The sequence below is a fragment of the Salvelinus namaycush genome, chromosome 20 (genome assembly GCF_016432855.1).
Source record: "Salvelinus namaycush isolate Seneca chromosome 20, SaNama_1.0, whole genome shotgun sequence".
NCBI lineage: Eukaryota > Metazoa > Chordata > Actinopteri > Salmoniformes > Salmonidae > Salvelinus > Salvelinus namaycush.
This window is the reverse complement of record NC_052326.1, coordinates 7,818,218-7,837,389: the sequence shown is the minus strand read 5'-3', so window position 1 is coordinate 7,837,389 and position 19,172 is coordinate 7,818,218. Positions and strand designations below refer to the sequence as shown.

The 19,172-nt window shown below is 44.2% G+C and overlaps 1 non-coding gene across 1 annotated transcript; it reads right to left on the bottom strand.

Moving 5' to 3' along the window:
* Positions 1-17,735: 17,735 nt before the first annotated feature.
* LOC120065745 lies at positions 17,736-17,789 on the bottom strand. Its single transcript, XR_005478699.1, has one exon. It is a non-coding gene; the product is annotated as a U7 small nuclear RNA (small nuclear RNA).
* Between the last annotated feature and the right edge of the window lie 1,383 nt (positions 17,790-19,172).

Genomic DNA, 19,172 nt, shown 5'->3' with positions numbered 1-19,172 from the left:
ACGGACAATTCCTTCAACCTCATGTCTTGGTTTTTGTTCTGACATGCACTGTCAACTGTCGGACCTTATATAGACAGGTGTGAATATTTCCACATCATATCCAATCAATTGAATTTACCACAGGTGGGCTCCAATGAAGTTGTAGAAATATTTAAAGGGTGATCAATGAAAACAGGATGCACCCGAGCTCAATTTAAAGTCTCATAGCAAAGGATCTGAATATTCTAATTTAAATTCTTTCTGTTTATTTTTAAAACTTTTTATCTCGTTATTTATTTATTTTTACCCCTTTTTCTCCCCAATTTTGTGGTATCCTGTCACGCCTGCTCCCGCTCTTCCCTCCTGGCACTCGAGGGCGCCAGGCTCCCCAGCATTGCGCACTCCTGCCACCATCATTACGCACACCCGCCTTCCCCCGTCACGCACATCAGCAATTATTGGACTCACCTGGACTCAATCACCTGTTTATTACCTCCCCTATATTTGTCAGTTCCCCAGCTCTGTTCCCCGCTGCTGAATTGATTGGCGTTTGTCATTGTGTATCCGTGGGCTGTACTCGCTGTTTCTGTCTTGCTCTTTGTCTGTTCCTAATTCAATTTCAACTCCCCATACCTGCTTCTCGTCACCGGCGTCGGTCCTTACAGTATCCAAATGTATCCAAATGGTAGTTACAGTCTTTGTCTCATTGCTGCAACTCCCGTACGGACTCGGGAGAGGCGAAGGTTGAGAGCCGTGCGTCCTCCGAAACACAACCCAACTGCTTCTTGACACAATGCCCACTTAACCCGGAAGACAGCCGCACCAATGTGTTGGAGGAAACACCATACACCTGGCGACCATGTCAGCATGCACTGCACCCAGCCCGCCACAGGAGTCGCTAGTGCACGATGGGACAAGGTCTCCCAGTCGACCAAACCCTCCCCTGACCCGCACACCGCTGGGCCAATTGTGTGCCGCCCCATGGGTCTCCCAGTCGTGGCCGGCTGCGACAGAGCCTGGACTTGAACCCATAATCTCCAGTGGCACATCTAGCACTGCAATGCAGTGCCTTAGACCACTGCGCCACTCGGGAGGCCCAGGATCTGAATAGTTATGTTAATAAGGTATTTCTGTTTTTTATTTTTAATACATTTGCAAAAATATCTAAAAACCTGTCTTCACTTTGTCATTATGGGGTTTTGTGTATCGATTGATGAGGAAATGTTTTCACTTAATCAATTTTAGAATAAGGCTGTAATGTAACAAAATGTCAAAAGGGGAGGAGTCTGAATACTTTCTGAATGCACTGTATTATATAATAATAATATTTTTGTTAGCAAATTTTAATTACTCTTTAAAAAATATATAAATTGTCTTTCACTTTCACAATACATTGTATTTTTTAAATGTTCAAATTTTATTTCACTTTTATTTTATCAGGGAGTCGTACTGAGACCAAGGTCTCTTTTACAGATGAGCCCTGAATTACATAAATTACAGAAAATACACACATCAAAATATAAATACTAAATGCAAGTAGCAAAAAGTTGAATGCAAGCAGCAAAAACACTAACACTTCCTTTATCCCCCATACATACAACATTTGTAAGGTCCCTGAGTCAAGAATTGAATTTCAAACACAGATTCAACTACAAAGACCAGGGATCTTTTCGAAAGCTTCTTAAAGATGGGTAACAATAACAAATCAAAAAACATAACCTGGCGCACACCCGGAAAAATGTGTTTTGTGTGGAGGTGCTGACTAACGGCGAATAAAACTACAAACTATCAAAATAAAGTAAGTTGCACACTCCATATATAAACTCCCCAGGAATTTATTGGGTATTTACCCATGTTTCAGCATCACTGTGCCTTCTTCAGGGTAATGTCATGAATACTTGAACCAGGCTATGTAGACAAACAGTGCAATTAGTGAAACCAATGACAATAGACATTGAATATCTAGTTAATAATTATGCTGTAGATTATTTATTAAACCATCCAGACACATCAAATATACAGTCATCCTTCTGAACGGAGCTGCAGGACAGGAGGAAACAGGTCAGGGATGTCACCATGAGGCCATTGGTGATTTTAAAACAGCTACAGAGTTTAATTGCTGTGATGGGAGAAAACTGAGGATGGATCAACAACATTGTAGTGACTCCACAATAATGACTTCAATGACAGAGTGAAAAGAAGAATACAAATATACAGAATAAAAATATTCTAAAACATGCATCTTGTATGCAACAAGACACTAAAGTAATACTGCAACAACAACAAAAAACATGACAAATGAATACAGGAATACACTTTTTGGCCGAAATGCAAAGATGTTTGGAGCAAATCATAGCCAAATATACACTGGAGTTGCTTACCAAGAAGACAGTGAATGTTCCTGAGTTGTCAAGATACAGTTTTAAATCTGCATGAAAATCTATGGCAAGACTTGAAAATTGCTGTCTAGCCATGATCCCCATTATCTTGACAGAGCTTGAAGAATTATAAAAAGAATAATGGACTAATATTGCACAATCCAGGTGTGTAAAGCTCTTACCCAAGAAGGGGTATGAAGGCTTTTGCAAGGTACATGTGGATAATAATAACTAGCTTACAAGCATTTACAAATGTGGGAGTAATGATTAATAAATGGTGAGCGAACGGTTTGTAAATGCCTTATAAATGGTTTATTAATATGGACCCTTAAAATACAGTTTTACCCTAGGATGTTGCTGCGCACAGCACCGGCAACATGGTCCCTTGGCCTTCTGGTACCAGTGCTGTGGAAAAGGATGCTAGCAGAGACAGCTCAGGGGTGAGTGCAGTGGAGGACACAGATGTACTGCAAGTCCCTAATATGTTGGCTCTATATGTTATAGCAATTAACACTTAGGAGTGACAGACAGCCAGTCAGACAGACAGACAGACAGTCAGACAGACGGTGTCAACAGAGGAGCACAAGGAGAAGCATAGATAGACCGACAGAGAGTGACAGCAGTGAAGATGCAGAGACAGACTTCACAACAGGGAGGCAACAGAGGCACAGTTACAGTGTTGAGTTGTATCTCAAGTGATGCTTTTACATGTTGCATTTGTCTTAATCATGAGCTGGTTAAAAATAACTGGTTAGAAAAGGAGTAGGATCATGTTTTCCAAGTCTGCCCCTACACACACACACTACATTTTCATTAAAAAAAAGGTGCTAAGTAGAACCGTGTAGGGTTCTTCGGTTTTTCCCAATAGGGGAACCCTTTTTGGTGCTAGGTCGAACCCTTTGCAGAGGGTTGTACTTAGAATCCTCTATGAATGGTCCTTCATAAAAAAAAACGGTATATGGTATTACCTAGAACCCTAACACAGAGGTGTTAGAAAACTCATGGGTTACAGGTCACATCAGGCCTGCAAGTAATATTATACTAGCTTGCAAAGTGATGTATAACTCCTATTGGGATTCAGCCAGAGTTATGATATCCAACAGTTGGAATTTGTATTCACCCACAACCTGCATTCTGAATGACTGCCAGGGTTAGGAGCATTGGTAAAGGAGACTACCTAAACCCCTAAAACTCATCTCTGGACCTCAGAGCCAGTTCCACTGCATTTTTCAATGTTCCCCTCTAATCAGGGACTGATTCATACCTGGGACACCAGGTGTGTTGTCACGATCGTCGAAGGGAGAAAGATTGGACCAAGGCGCAGCGCGTGAAAAATACATCTTCTCTTTATTTTAAGAAGAAAATTGAAACAAAACAACAAACAGACGACCGTGAAGCTATAAATCCAGATAGTGCTGACACAACCACTACACATAGACACAGACAATTACCCACAAAAACCTAGTGCCTATGGCTGCCTTAAATATGGCTCCCAATCAGAGACAATTAATGACATCTGTCTCTGATTGAGAACCCTTCAGGCAACCATAGACACAGCTAGACATCTATACTAAACATAAACCCAACTACTCTAATAAACCCCCTAACCTTACAACCACCCTAGACACTACAAAAACACATACATTCACCATGTCACACCCTGACCTAACTAAAATAATAAATGAAAACAAAGATAACTAAGGCCAGGGTGTGACATAACCCCCCCCCCTTAAGGTGCGAACTCCGGGCGCACCAGCATAAAGTCTAGGGAAGGGTCTGGGTGGGCGTCTGTCCACGGTGGCGGCTCTGGTACTGGTCGTGGTCCCCACCCCACCATAGTCACTACCCGCTTTCGTAGCCTCCTCCAACTGACCACCCGCCAACTTAACCCCACTGGATTAAGGGGCAGCACCGGACTAAGGGGCAGCACCGGACTAAGGGGTAGCACCGGACTAAGGGGCAGCACCGGACTAAGGGGCAGCACCGGACTAAGGGGCAGCACCAGGATAAGGGGCAGCACCAGGATAAGGGACAGCACCAGGATAAGGGGCAGCTCCGGACTGAGGGACGGCAGCTCCGGACTGAGGAACGGATCCTGGCTGGATGACGGCTCTGGCGGATCCTGGCTGGACGGCTCTGGCGGATCCTGGCTGTACGGCTCATGGCTGGCTGACGGATCTGGCTGCTCATGGCTGGCTGACGGATCTGGCTGCTCATGGCTGGCTGACGGATCTGGCTGCTCATGGCTGGCTGACGGATCTGGCTGCTCATGGCTGGCTGACGGATCTGGCTGCTCATGGCTGGCTGACGGATCTGGCTGCTCATGGCTGGCTGACGGCTCTGGGAGATCCTGTCTGGTTGGCGGCTCTGGCAGATCCTGTCTGGTTGGCGGCTCTGGCAGATCCTGTCTGGTTGGCGGCTCTGGCAGATCCTGACTGACGAATGGCTCTAGCGGCTCCTGACTGACTAACGGCTCTGACGGCTCGGGACAGACGGGCGGCTCTAATGGCTCGGGGCAGACGGATGGCTCAGACGGCGCTGGGGAGACGGATGGCTCAGATGGCGCTGGGGAGACGGATGGCTCAGATGGCGCTGGGGAGACGGATGGCTCAGATGGCGCTGGGGAGACGGATGGCTCAGATGGCGCTGGGGAGACGGATGGCTCAGATGGCGCTGGGGAGACGGATGGCTCAGATGGCACTGGGCAGACGGATGGCTCTGGCCGGATGAGGCGCACTGTAGGCCTGGTGCGTGGTGCCGGAACTGGAGGCACCGGGCTAAGGACACGCACCTTCAGGCTAGTGCGGGGAGAAGGAACAGGGCATACTGGACCCTGGGGACGCACATTAGGCCTAGTGCGTGGTGCCGGAACTGGTGGTACCGGGCTGGGGACACGCATCTCAGGGCTAGTGCGGGGAGCAGCAACAGGATGCACAGGACTCTGGAGACGCCCAGGAGGCTTAGTGCGTGGTGCCGGAATTGGTGGTACCGGGCTGGAGACACGCACCATAGGACGAGTGCGTGGAGGAGGAACAGGGCTCTGGAGACACACTGGAAGCCTGTTACGTGGTGTAGGCACTGGTGGAACTGGACTGGGCGGGGAGGTGGCGCCGGAAATACCGGACCGTGCAGGCGTACTGGTTCCCTTGAACACCGAGCCTGCCCAACCTTACCTGGTTGAATGCTCCCCGTCGCCCGACCAGTGCGGGGAGGTGGAATAACCCGCACCGGGCTATGTAGGCAAACCGGGGACACCATGCGTAAGGCTGGTGCCATGTATGCCGGCCCGAGGAGACGCACTGGAGACCAGACGCGTTGAGCCGGCATCATGGCACCTGGCTCAATGCCCAATCTAGCCCTACCAGTGCGGGGAGGTGGAATAACCCGCACCGGGCTATGAACACGTACAGGAGACACCGTGCGCTCTACTGCGTAACACGGTGTTCGCCCGTACTCCCGCTCTCCACGGTTAGCCTGTGAAGTGGGCGCAGGTCTCCTACCTGCCCTCGGCCCAATACCTCTAAGCCCCCCCCCCTAGAAATTTTTTGGGCTGACTCACAGGCTTCCTACCGCGTCGTCGTGCTGCCTCCATTCGCCGGTATCCCTCCTCGCACTGCGCCAGAGAATCCCATGCGGGCTCCGGCACTCGCCCTGGGTCGATCGCCCACCTGTCGATCTCCTCCCACGTTGTGTAGTCCAGATTACGCTCCCATTGCCATTCCTCCTTGCGCTGCTCCTGTTGCCGCTTATCACGCTGCTTGATCCTGGATTGGTGGGTAATTCTGTCACGATCGTCGAAGGGAGAGAGATTGGACCAAGGCGCAGCGCGTGAAAAATACATCTTCTCTTTATTTTAAGAAGAAAATTGAAACAAAACAACAAACAGACGACCGTGAAGCTATAAATCCAGATAGTGCTGACACAACCACTACACATAGACACAGACAATTACCCACAAAAACCTAGTGCCTATGGCTGCCTTAAATATGGCTCCCAATCAGAGACAATTAATGACATCTGTCTCTGATTGAGAACCCTTCAGGCAACCATAGACACAGCTAGACATCTATACTAAACATAAACCCAACTACTCTAATAAACCCCCTAACCTTACAACCACCCTAGACACTACAAAAACACATACATTCACCATGTCACACCCTGACCTAACTAAAATAATAAATGAAAACAAAGATAACTAAGGCCAGGGTGTGACATGTGTGCAATTCATTATCAGGTAGAACAGACAACCAGCAGGCTCCGGACCTCGTAGGGTAAGAATTGAGTACTCCTGACCTAAACCATATGAACTGTAACAGGTGGAATAAATACAATTTTACCTGATTGGATTAGTTTAGAAACATGTCATCTTAAGTCTTATTACATACAGCCGGGAAGAACTATTGGACATAAGAGCAACGTCAACTTACCAACATTACAAGGGAGAAGGGGCAGACGGAGCGGTCTTCTGGTCAGGCTTCGTAAACGGGCACATCGCTCACCGCTCCCGAGTATACTACTCGCCAATGTCCAGTCTCTCGACAACAAGGTAGACGAAATTCGAGCGAGGGTTGCCTTCCAGAGAGACATCAGAGATTGTAACATTCTCTGTTTCACGGAAACATGGCTCTCTCGGGATATGTTGTCGGAATCGGTTCAGCCACCGGGCTTCTCCATGCATCGCGCCGACAGAGATAAACACCTCTCTGGGAAGAGGAAGGGTTAGGGTGTATGCTTTATGATTAACAATTCTTGGCGCAATCATAACAACATGCAGGAACTCAAGTCCTTCTGTTCACCCGACCTAGAATTTCTTACAATCAAATGTTGGCCATTCTACGTACCAAGAGAATTCTCGTCAGTTATAGTTACAGCTGTGAACATCCCCCCTCAAGCGAACACCAAGACAGCCCTCAAGGAACTTCACTGGGTTCTATGCAAACTGGAAACTATATATCTGGAGGCTGCATTTATTGTAGCTGGGGATATTTAACTTCTTGGAACTATAGGGGGTGCTGTTCCGCATTAGCATATTTTGGTCTCCAAATTAAACTGCCTCGTGCTAAATTCTTGATCGTACAATATGCATATTATTGTTATTATTGGATAGAAAACACTTTCTAGTTTCTATAGCCGTTGGAATTTTGTCTCTGAGTGGTACAGAACTATATCTACAGCACTTTTCATGACAGGGGTCAGATTTCAGAAATTTTTACCCCTGATCTGGAGTCTGTTTTTAAGGTGACAGTGAATGCTATGAAGAAACCGACACTGCCTACGTCTTCCTCTGGGTGTCTGTACGTCATCACGTTTTGAATGGAGTCGATTGCACAATCACAGCCACTATAAAAGAACAAAACGTGGAGGTACCTCCCTTTCTCGTCGCGCGCCTGAAGCGTGAAGGACATCGGACTTGCCTCATTCCAAATCGTTGTTTAGCCAGCAATATTTCTCTGGTCATGTTTTTACTCGTTATAGTTGTTAAAAACATCATAATGTAGTTAATTTGAACCGTTTTATAGCAATTTATATCCGTTTAGTGCGATTCTGAGGAATTTCTTTGTCGTGCACTTTCTAGCTTTGGGAACGTTTCGGGGTCTCGGTCGTTGTTAGTGGACATTTCGAAGGACAGAGGACATCTATCGACCAAAAGAAGATTACAACATAGAAAGGATACATTGCCCAAGAATCTGATGGAAGAACAGCTCAAAGTAAGCAATATTTAATATGATAAATCGTTGTTCTGTCGAAATATTTTAAACGCATATTTCGCCATTTTGTTTGTTATCGCGTCACTTGGCGAACCCTGTATTGAAAAGTAAGGATAATTTTAAAAATGTAAGTCAGCGGTTGCATTAAGAACTAATTTGTCTTTCGATTCCTGTCAACCCTGTATTTTTTAGTCAAGTATATGATTAGCTTTCGATTAAACTAGATCACTCTGAAAGCTGACGTCCCTCATTTTGATGCTTGAGTTGCTACTATTTTCATTGTATAACCACGGTTTTGTATGGCTAAATATGCACATTTTCGAACAAACTGTATATGTATGTTGTAAAATGATGTTACAGGAGTGTCATCGGAAGAATTCTGAGAAGGTTAGTGAAAAAATTAATATATTTTGGCGGTGATTACGTTATAGCGCTCTTTGGCTGGAATCGATGCTCTGGTAACGTTTTCACATGTGGTATGCTAACTTATCGATTTATTGTGTTTTCGCTGTAAAACGCTTAGAAAATCTGAAATATTGTCTGGAATCACAAGATCTGGGTCTTTCCATTGCTATGCTTTGTCTATTCTTATGAAATGTTTTATTAAGAGTAAATTGGTCATACACGTTGCTCTCTATAGTAATTCTAGTCGTCTTGTGATGGTCGGTGCAATTGTAAACTGTGATTTCTACCTGAAATATGCACTTTTTTCTAACAAAACCTATCCTATACCATAAATATGTTATCAGACTGTCATCTGAAGAGGTTTTTTCTTGGTTAGTGGCTATCAATATCTTAGTTTAGCCGAATTGGTGATAGCACCTGAAGTAGTAAGAAACTGATGGAGTTAGAAAAGTGGTGTATTTTGCTAACGTGTTTAGCTAATAGATTTACATATTTTGTCTTCCCTGTAAAACATTTTAAAAATCTGAAATGGTGGCTTTATTCACAAGATCTGTATCTTTCATCTGGTGTCTTGGACTTGTGATTTAATGATATTTAGATGCTACTATCTACTTGTGAAGCTATGCTAGCTATGCTAATCAGTGTGTGGGGGGGTGGGGGGTGATCCCGGACCCGGGGTAGAGGCTCGTTAGAGGTTAACAAAGCAAATTTGAGAACAATGCTACCTAAAATGTATCAGCATATTGATTGCATGACACGTAGGGCTAATACTCTTGACCACTGCTACTCTAACTTCTGTGATGCATACAAAGCCCTCCCCCGCCCTCCCTTCAGCAAATCCGACCACGACGCCATCTTGCTCGTCCCGGCTTACAGGCAGAAACTCAAACAGGATGTACCAGTGACGAGAACCATTCAACACTGGTCTGAAAAAATCGGAAGCCACGCTCCAAGATTGTTTTGATCACGCGGACTGGAATATGTTCCGGTCAGCCTTAGAGAACACCATCGACCTATACGCTGACTCGGTGGGTGCGTTTATAAATAAGTGCATTAGAGATGTTGTACCCACTGTGACTATTAAAACCTACCCTAACCAGAAACAGTAGATGGATGGCGGCATTCGGGTAAACTGGAAGCGCAATCCACCGCATTTAACCATGGAAAGATGTCTGGGATTATGTCTGAATATAAACAGTGTAGTGATTCCCTCCGCAAGGCAATCAAACAAGTGTAATGCCGGTACAGGGACAAGGTGTAGTCTCAATTCAACGGCTCAGACACGAGACGTATGTGGAAGGGTCTAGAAGAAATCAAAGACTACAAAAACAAAAACAGCCACGTCACGGATACCAACGGCACGCTTCCAGACAAACTAAATACCTTCTTTGCCCGCTTTGAGGACAATACAGTGCCACCGTCTCGGCTCGCTAACAAAGTCTGCGGCACTCCCTCTCCTTCTCAGTGGCTGAAGTGAGTAAAACATTTAAACATGTTAACCCTCGCAGGCTGCTGGCCCAGACGGCATCCCTAGCCGTGTCCTCAGAGCATGCGTAGACCAGCTGGCTGGTGTGTTTACAGACATATTTAATCGCTCCATATCCCAGTCTATCGTCCCCACATGCTTCAAGATGGCTACCATTGTTCCTGTACCCAAGAAGGCAAAGATAACAGAACTAACTGACTACCGCCCCGGAGCACTCACTCCTGTCATCATGAAGTGCTTTGAGAGGCAAGTCAAGGATCATTTCACCGCCACCTTATCGGCCACCCTAGAAACTCTTCAGTTTTCATACCACCCCAACAGGTCCACAGATGACACAATCGCCATCACACTGCACACTGCCCTATCACATCTGGACAAAAATAATACCTATGTAAGAATGCTGTTCATTGACGACAGCTCAGCATTCAACACCATAGTACCCTCCAAGCTCATCATCAAGCTGGAGGCCCTGGGTCTCAACTCCTCCCTGTGCAACTGGGTCCTGGACTTTCTGATGGGCCGCCCCCAGGTGGTGAAGGTAGGAAACAGCATCTCCACCTTGCTGACCCTCAACACTGGGGCCCCACAAGGGTGTGTGCTCAGCCCTCTCCTGTACTCCCTGTTCACCCACGACTGTGTGGCCACGCACGCCTCCAACTCAATCATCAAGTAGGCAGACAACACAACAGTAGTGGGCTTGATAACCAACCACGACGAAACAGCCTACAGGAAGAGGTGAGGGTACTCGGAGTATGGTGTCAGGGAAACAACCTCTCACTCAACGTCAACAAAACAAAGGAGATGATCGTGGACTTCAGGAAACAGCAGAGAGAGCAACCCCCTATCCACATCGAAGGGACAGCAGTGGAGAAGGTGGAAAGTTTTAAGTTCCTGGGCGTACACATCACATACAAACTGAAATGGTCCACCAACACAGACAGTGTAGTGAAGAAGGCGCAACAGTGTCTCTTCAACCTCAGGATGCTGAAGAAATTTGGCCTGTCACCCAAAGCCCTGATGAACTTTTACAGATGCACAATCGAGAGCATCCATCCTGTCGGGCTGTATCACAGCCTGGTATGGCAACTGCACCACCCTCAACCGCAAGGCTCTCCAGAGGGTGGTGCGGTCTGCACAACGCATCACTGGGGGCAAACTACCTGCCCTCCATGACACCTACAACACCCGATGTCACAGGAAGGCCAAAAAGATCATCAAGGACAACAACTACCCGAGCCACTGCCTGTTCACACACAGCGAGGTCAGTACAGGTGCATCAAAGCTGGGACTGAGAGATTGAAAAACAGCTTCTATCTCAAGGCCATCAGACTGTTAAATAGCCATCACTAACTCAGAGAGGCTGCTGCCTACACTGAGACCCAATCACTGGACACTTTAATAAATGGATCACTAGTCACTTTAAACAATGCCACTTTAAATAATGCCACTTTAATAATGTTTACATATCTTACATTACTCATACCACATGTAAATACTGTATTTTATACCATCTACTGCACCTTGCCTATGCCGCTCGGCCATCGATCATCCATATATTTATATATACATATTTTCATTCACCCCTTTAGATTTGTGTGCATTAGGTAGTTGGTGAGAAATTGTTAGATTACTTGTTAGATTTGTGTGTAGTAGGTAGTTGTTGGGAATTGTTAGATATTACTTGTTAGATATTACTGCACTGTTGGAACTAGAAGCACAAGCATTTCACTACACTCACATTACATAACCATGTGTATGTGACCAATTCGATTTGATTTTGTATGTTATTTATCATGATGTAGCATAAGATTAATAAATTAATTCATGGAAATGGAAAAAACAAAGACAATCATAAAAAATCCGCAAATGTTTTACTCTCTCACTGGCTAATTTGCTGTGTTCAGATTCAGAAGGCTTCTACGTAGAACCTTCTTGTCTTCCAAAGAATATTTCTTACCTTCCAAAGAATCCTCAAATATTTTTTCCCCCACAAAAACGGTTCTTAGGATGTTAAAGGTTCTAGGTAGAATCCTTTGCCTTACAAAGAACCCTCATCTTCCAAAAATAGTTATTCAGATGAAGACGGTTCTTGGTTAGAACCCGTATCCTCCACAAAGAACCCTTTTGGAACTCTTTTTTTTCCTAAGAATCTACCACCGCCACCTCGACCACCCCACATGCACTAGAGATGAGCAATGAGCCGGCTGGAGTTTGGATTTTTTTACTTTCTGCGTACTCCACATATTACTCTTCTCGTGTCCGCTTGAGCGAGCATACTTTTACATTTGGTAGCTGTACCTCAACATTTCTGCCTTTTGCTCGCTCTACTGTTCGATTTCCTTTTCAAGCAAAACAGAACAAAAATGTTTTTGATAAACCCGATGTCTGAATTTCACAATGAATGATGAGATAAGACATCTACTATCTGGCAAGTAAGGTTTGATTTTGTAAGAGAGAATCCAACAAACTACACCTGCACATGCTGTGTTTGATATAATCGTATGTTACACTACATTGCATTTGAGCTACAAACGTAGCTCAGCCACAAGAGTAAAAGTATCTAAAATTATTCTCACAAATTGAAATGGCATAGTTCTGTCAGTCTTGATTAGTGTAGTAGTACAGGTTGCTAGCTTACTGGATATATGATATGAGATAAAACAATGTTATTACCATGGAAATGAACTTGAAAGGAGTAGAATATAAAACTGAAGTTACAGCACTATACGGGTCACACACAAGATGACAGATACTGTTTTCATTCAAATGAATAAAAAGGTTTTCAGAAATGTAGAATTATATTGTTGTCACTCCATAGATAGCTGGTGGTGGGGCTTCAGTGTACTGCCAAGTCACAGAGTCTGCATCCCAAATGGCAATCTACACTCTTAGGGGAAAAAAGGTGCTATCTAGAACCTAAAAGGGTTATTTGACTGTCCCCATAGGAGAACCCTTTGAAGAACACTTTTGGTTCCAGGTAGAATCCTACATGAAACTCAAAAAGGTCCTAGCTGGAACAAAAAGTGTTCTCCTTTTTTTTTTGTGCGTATTCCCATGCGTCTTTGGTCAAAAGTAGTGCACAATAAAGGGAATGGGATGGAATTTGGGCTGCATACTACAGATACAGGGCAAGGACGTATCCATCCATTCTATTTTGACAATGATCTCATAATAAAATAATACACTTTTTTTCATTCGCCGAAGAAGAAGGGAGAGCTGGAAATGACATTTAATTACAGAGAGCAAAATAAAGCCCCAAGGAAAAGAGATAAACCGGTTGGTAAAAAAAGAGAAAAAAAGAGAAAAGGCAGTAAACGCGATTTGGCAGTCTAGTGGTGTTGCTGGATTATCATGAAAATTAAAGCGACTGAGTCAGGGAGTATCAGTCAGCAGGGAAATGGAGCCGTGGCAGATAACACATAACCACAGTAAGGGGGGGGGGGGCGGACAGAACGAATGAGAGGAGTGTGGGGAATGAGAGAGAGTGGGAGAGAGAGAAATAGAGGGAAGAGAGAGAGAGAGAGAGAGAGAGAGAGAGAGAGAGAGGTGGAAGAGAGAGGCAGAGAGGAGTGTAAGGAAGAAAGAGTAGAAAGGGAGAGAGAGAGGTCTAATAAGACATACAAGAGAATATCAAGGGAGATTGCGAGAAAGAAAAGAGAAAGAAAGGCCAAATAAAAACAACATATGACACAAAGAGAGATTAGGAGAGCATAATAACAGAGAAATGAGGATCTCTTCACCCAATAATGAATAATCTTCCTGTGGCTTCTACAGCAGTAATATCTCCCATGCAATTTTAAGGTAGTTCTGGGACTGATTTTGGCTGGAGGACTGATAGGCGTAGTCAACAATAATTTATCTGTAAATCATGATAGAATCATTTTAAAAACAACTGCTTGATCATTAGGTATAATGGCTGGTTGATTTGAAACACACCGGGTACTTTTCATCACCAGAATGAGGAACAAATGAGAAACAGTAGCCTGCTATTTACATATTTTATTGTTGCTTGCATCTGTATAGACGAGCCAGATTGTTTGTTTAAGGCTTTCCGTGCCTGCCTTCACACAGTTATGTACTGTATAAACATGAATTTGAAACAAATAATAAATGTAATCGTGTAAATGAATGAATTAATGAATAAGAACAATAAAGCATGTCAACATGCCTGTACAGTAAGATTGAAACCTTCCATTCAATTGCTACTATTCTCTTAGTAGACTCTGGTTTAACTGTAATATGCAGCATGTGTTGCATAGTACAATATGAGCGTTGCACTGAGGCTTCAACAAGAGAGAAAAATAAATCATGACCCGGGGTACGAGTATGAGCTATAAAATATTCAAAAAAGTTTATGGATAGACAGATGATGTCAATGACTGAGCTCGGTAAAGTAAAAAAGTAGGGTTTGTTAGAATAACAATCCCTTCAAAATGAATGATTACATGGTATTGGCTGCATCCCAAATGGCACCATATTCCCTATAGTGCACTACTTCTTTACCAGGGCCCATAGGGGAATAGGGTGCCATTTAGTATATAGCCATTTGGGATGCAAGTCTTCTCTTCCTTAGAAAGCCAACGGGATCCAAGACACACACACCTAACTCAGAGAGAGAAGACAAAGCTATAACTCCTGTACTGTATTTCTTGTGGCTGACTTGGCCTGTGTTGTGTTTTGGCATTGAGTCAGGAGATAGATATACAGTGTAGACTAAAGGTCTCTCTCTAATAGGGCTGCAGGGTTAGTAGACAATTTCCTAGAGCTCTCCTCCTCTTTATACCTTTATACCTACAGTTAACCACTGTCTCCTAATCTCCAAACTGGAGGCACTGGGGTTAAGCACTATCCCTCTAGGCTGGGTAAAGTCCTATTTATTAGGAAGGGAGGAAGTGGTAGAGGTTAATGGTTCACTGTCTCAGGCAAAACCAATGAGTTGTGGCGTTCCGCAGGGGAGCGTGCTTGGGCCTCTGCTGTTTTTATTGTATATTAACGATATGAAAGATGCTTGTTCTTGCCGTCTTTTTCTTTATGCAGATGACTCTACACTTCTGGTGTCTCACAAAAGTAAAACTATGTTGGAGAGCATACTTAGCTCAGAGCTTACTAACATTAGCAAATGGCTTGGAGATAATAAGCTATCTCTGCACTTAGGGAAAACTGAAGCAATTATTTTTGGATCCAGACCTAAATTGTGTAGGTTGTCTGAAATCAGAGTGGAGTTAGGGGGTGAGGTGCTGACTTCTAAAACCTCTGTTAGCTACTTGGGATGTATCCTTGATGGAAGCTTGGGAGGTGTGAGCATGGCCAATAAGGTGCAAGGGAAGGTTAATGCCAGGACTAAGTTTTTGGCTAGAAAGTCCAAGCTGCTCAATAAGGACTCTATGAAAGTGCTAGCTACTGCCCTCATTCAATGCAATTTTGACTATGCTAGTACTTCCTGGTTTGGGGGCTTATCTAAATTTTTGAAGGGGAAGCTCCAGAGAGCCCAGAATAAGCTGATCATGGTAGTATTGAAGGTGAGTCCACGTACTCACATAGGCAGGAGCTGCTTTCAGGAACTAAACTGGCTGCCTGTTGAGGCTAGGGTGTCCCAGATTAGACTAGGTTTGGCTTACAGGAGTATTTATGGTCCTGCGCCCAGATATCTAAGTGATTACTTTCCTCGTGTTAGGGATGCACACAATCACAGCACCAGATCAGGTGTTGCTGATGTGTGCTTATACAGGTTCAGAAGTAATGCTGGGAAAGGTACTTTCTTGTATACTGGAGCCTCAGAATGGAATGAGTTGCCTCTGCCCATAAAATCAATGTCCTCTCTGGGCAGCTTTAAAAATAAAGTAAAAATATGTTTGATGTCTTCTGTGCCCATATGAATAACCCCTATGATGTAACTGGAATGACGAGATAGATGTTCTTCTTCTCTGTTTTTGTTTTATTATTTCATTGCCATACTGTGTTTGATCTTGTCTAGCCATCTTGTCTCAGGAGGACCACAATGGAAATAAGTCCCAGACTTTATTGTGTGTTATCCTCCATGATTTTATTAATGTGCATGTATGGCTTTTTCAAGTTTATGTGTGCTTGTTTTTTAAAATGGTTGAATTAATAAACTAAACTAAAACAAACTTTATACCTTCACAGAACCGCGCAAACTGACTCTAACCAGAATAGAACGAGAAGTGGGAGGCCTAGAAGGCCAGCATTCCGGAGTCACCTTTTCACTGTTGACGTTGAGACTGGTGTTTTGCGGGTACTATTTAATGAAGCTGCCAGTTGAGGACTTGTGAGGCGTGTGTTTCTCAAACTAGACACTCTAATGTACTTGTCCTCTTGCTCAGTTGTGCACTGGGGCCTCCCACTCCTCTTTCTATTCTGGTTAGGGCCAGTTTGCGCTGTTCTGTGAAGGGAGTAGTACACAGTGTTGTACGAGAGCTTCAGTTTCTTGGCAGTTTCTCGCATAGAATAGCCTTCATTTCTCAGAACAAAAATAGACTGACAAGTTTCAGAAGAAAGGTCTTTGTTTCTGGCCATTTTGAGCCTGTAATCGATCCCACAAATGCTGATGCTCCAGATACTCAACTAGTCTAAAGAAGGCCAATTTTATTGGTTCTTTAATCAGGACAACAGTTTTCAGCTGTGCTAACATAATTCCAAAGGGTTTTCTAATGATCAATTAGCCTTTAAAATTATAAACTTGGATTAGCTAACACAATGTGCCATTGGAACACAGGAGTGATGGTTGCTGATAATGGGCCTCTGTGCGCCTATGTAGATATTCCATTAAAAATCAGCTTTTTCCATCTACAATAGTCATTTACAACATTAACAATGTCTACACTGTATTTCTGATCAATTTGATGTTATTTTAAATGGACAAAAAAAATGTGCTTTTCTTTCAAAAACAAAGACATTTTTAGTAGTTACAGTCTTGTCTCATCGCTGCAACTCCCGTACGGACTCGGGAGAGGCGAAGGTTGAGAGCCATGCGTCCTCCGAAACACAACCCAACCAAGCCGCACTGCTTCTTGACACAATGCCCATCTAACCCGGAAGCCAGCCACACCAATGTGTCGGAGGAAACACCGTACACCAGGCGACCGTGTCAGCGTGCACTGCGCCCGGCCCGCCACAGGAGTCGCTAGTGCGTGATGAGACAAGGATATCCCTGCCGGCCAAACCCCCCCCCCCTAACCCGGACGATGCTGGGCCAATTGTGCTCCGCCCCACGGGCCTCCCGGTCGCGGCCAGTTGCGACAGAGCCTGGACTCGAACCCAGAATCTCTAGTGGCCTTAGACCACCGCGCCACTCAGGAGGCCCCTACAAGGACATTTCTAAGTGACCTCAAACTATTGAACGGTAGTGTATACTATACTGTAGTAATTAATGTAGTGTTTTTGTAGACTGTATTATTATGTAGTACCTCCATACGCAATTGGAAAATCTCTGCCCCGTGCAAAATGCAACATTTTCTCTCCTCCAACAAGAGGGGTGTGAAAAGTTTGGGGTCGCATGGTTTGTAAGGTGGGGGTTTGCTATTACACCGATAAATGACATTATCCATCCGGACCTTAATTAACCACCTAGGAAATGTGTGTGACCGGACCTTCCCAAATAGTACTACAAATAGACTGAGTACCCCTGCAGTCGTATTTACTGTAGTGTTTTTGCATATTGTAGTACAGTACACTGTAGTAGTTACTGTCGTGTTTTTGGGGACATTACTGTAGTATTTGTTAAAGTGTTTTTGTTTTATTAACTTCAACAAAAAAGTGGGGGGCTTTCTCCTTTAGGAAACCTACTGGAGAAATACTAAAAGAGCAAATTTCCCATAACCTGTAGGTAGGTCGGACTGGGTTCTGAACAGAGAGTTCAGAGCTCCTGCTCTTTTTATAACCATAGGGAACACACTGAATGGTCTATACTTGCCATGTCGCTTTCTAACTTACAGGTGGCACAAATTGGGATACAAGGGAGGGGAATGGGCAATGGTATTTGCAAATTAAATACTGTAGTATTTACAATAGTTTTAAAAAATTGTGTTTTAGCGGACGGTAGTGTTCTTTCTGACATTACTTTGGTATTTACTATAGTGTTGTTGTGTGAACATTACTTTGGTATTTACTATAGTGTTGTTGTGTGGATAATACTTTAGTATTTACTATAGTATTCTATAGTATACTACACAATTCTGTACTAAGTACTACCCATGATCAAGGGATACTACAATATGTATTCTACAGTATAATACAATATACTACAGTTTACTACAGCATTCCATAGTAAGTACTCTATAGTCAACTTTTAGTATTTTTTTTATTACCTCATCAATCAACACAGTAACTCTTCCATCTAGAGATAAGGTCTTCATAAGAGGTTTTGGGGTAATTCAGCATTTCTCTGTGCGTGTGTGTTCTCAAGGTTTCAGCATTCCTTCCAACATAATTATAACTCTAACAGAGAGACAGGTGATGATGATGCTAGAATGCGTTCTTCTACAGTGTGAGTGTGACTGTGCATGATGTGGAAGAGCCAAAGCCATCGGAACCTCCTTTCTTTCTTTCTTTCTTTCTTTCTTTCTTTCTTTCTTTCTTTCTTTCTTTCTTTCTTTCTTTCTTTCTTTCTTTCTTTCTGGAGTAACTTCAGTGACTGATAGATCAGCGAGAAGTAAGCAATCTTCCTTCTATCTCTCTCTCTCAGATCAGCATATCTATCTCTCAGATCAGCATGCCCTGCTCGGGTGGCCGTTGGGTGGGTGGACTACGATGTTGTCACTGATGCCGCTCCACCCTGATCAATCACACTGTTTTCAGAGTAGAGAGAGGGAGAGAGCGGGAGAGAGGGAGGAGGAGAAGCAAAGGTAGAGCAAGGGAGGTAGAGAGAGAGAGAGGCACAGAGCGAGAGAAAGAGAGAGAGAGAGGCAGAGAGAGGGAGGTAGTGAGAGGTGGAGGGCATCTCTTTTGCATGCCGGATGGCAGGCAATGCATCAAAAGATGACAGTTTTCCCATTCTTCTTTAAATAAGAGTAGCAAGACTCCTGGCTGTGCTTTAAGTTTAATCATTCATCTAAATAAGTTGCACAGAGAAACTCTCGGAGTTGGAGGCTAGAAGCCGGGCGCTAGGCGGAGGGGGGAGAGCTAGGCAGCCTCCCAGGGGGCGAAAAAGGCAAAGCGGAATAAGAACCGACGTCGCGCTGCTGAATTTCTCATTTG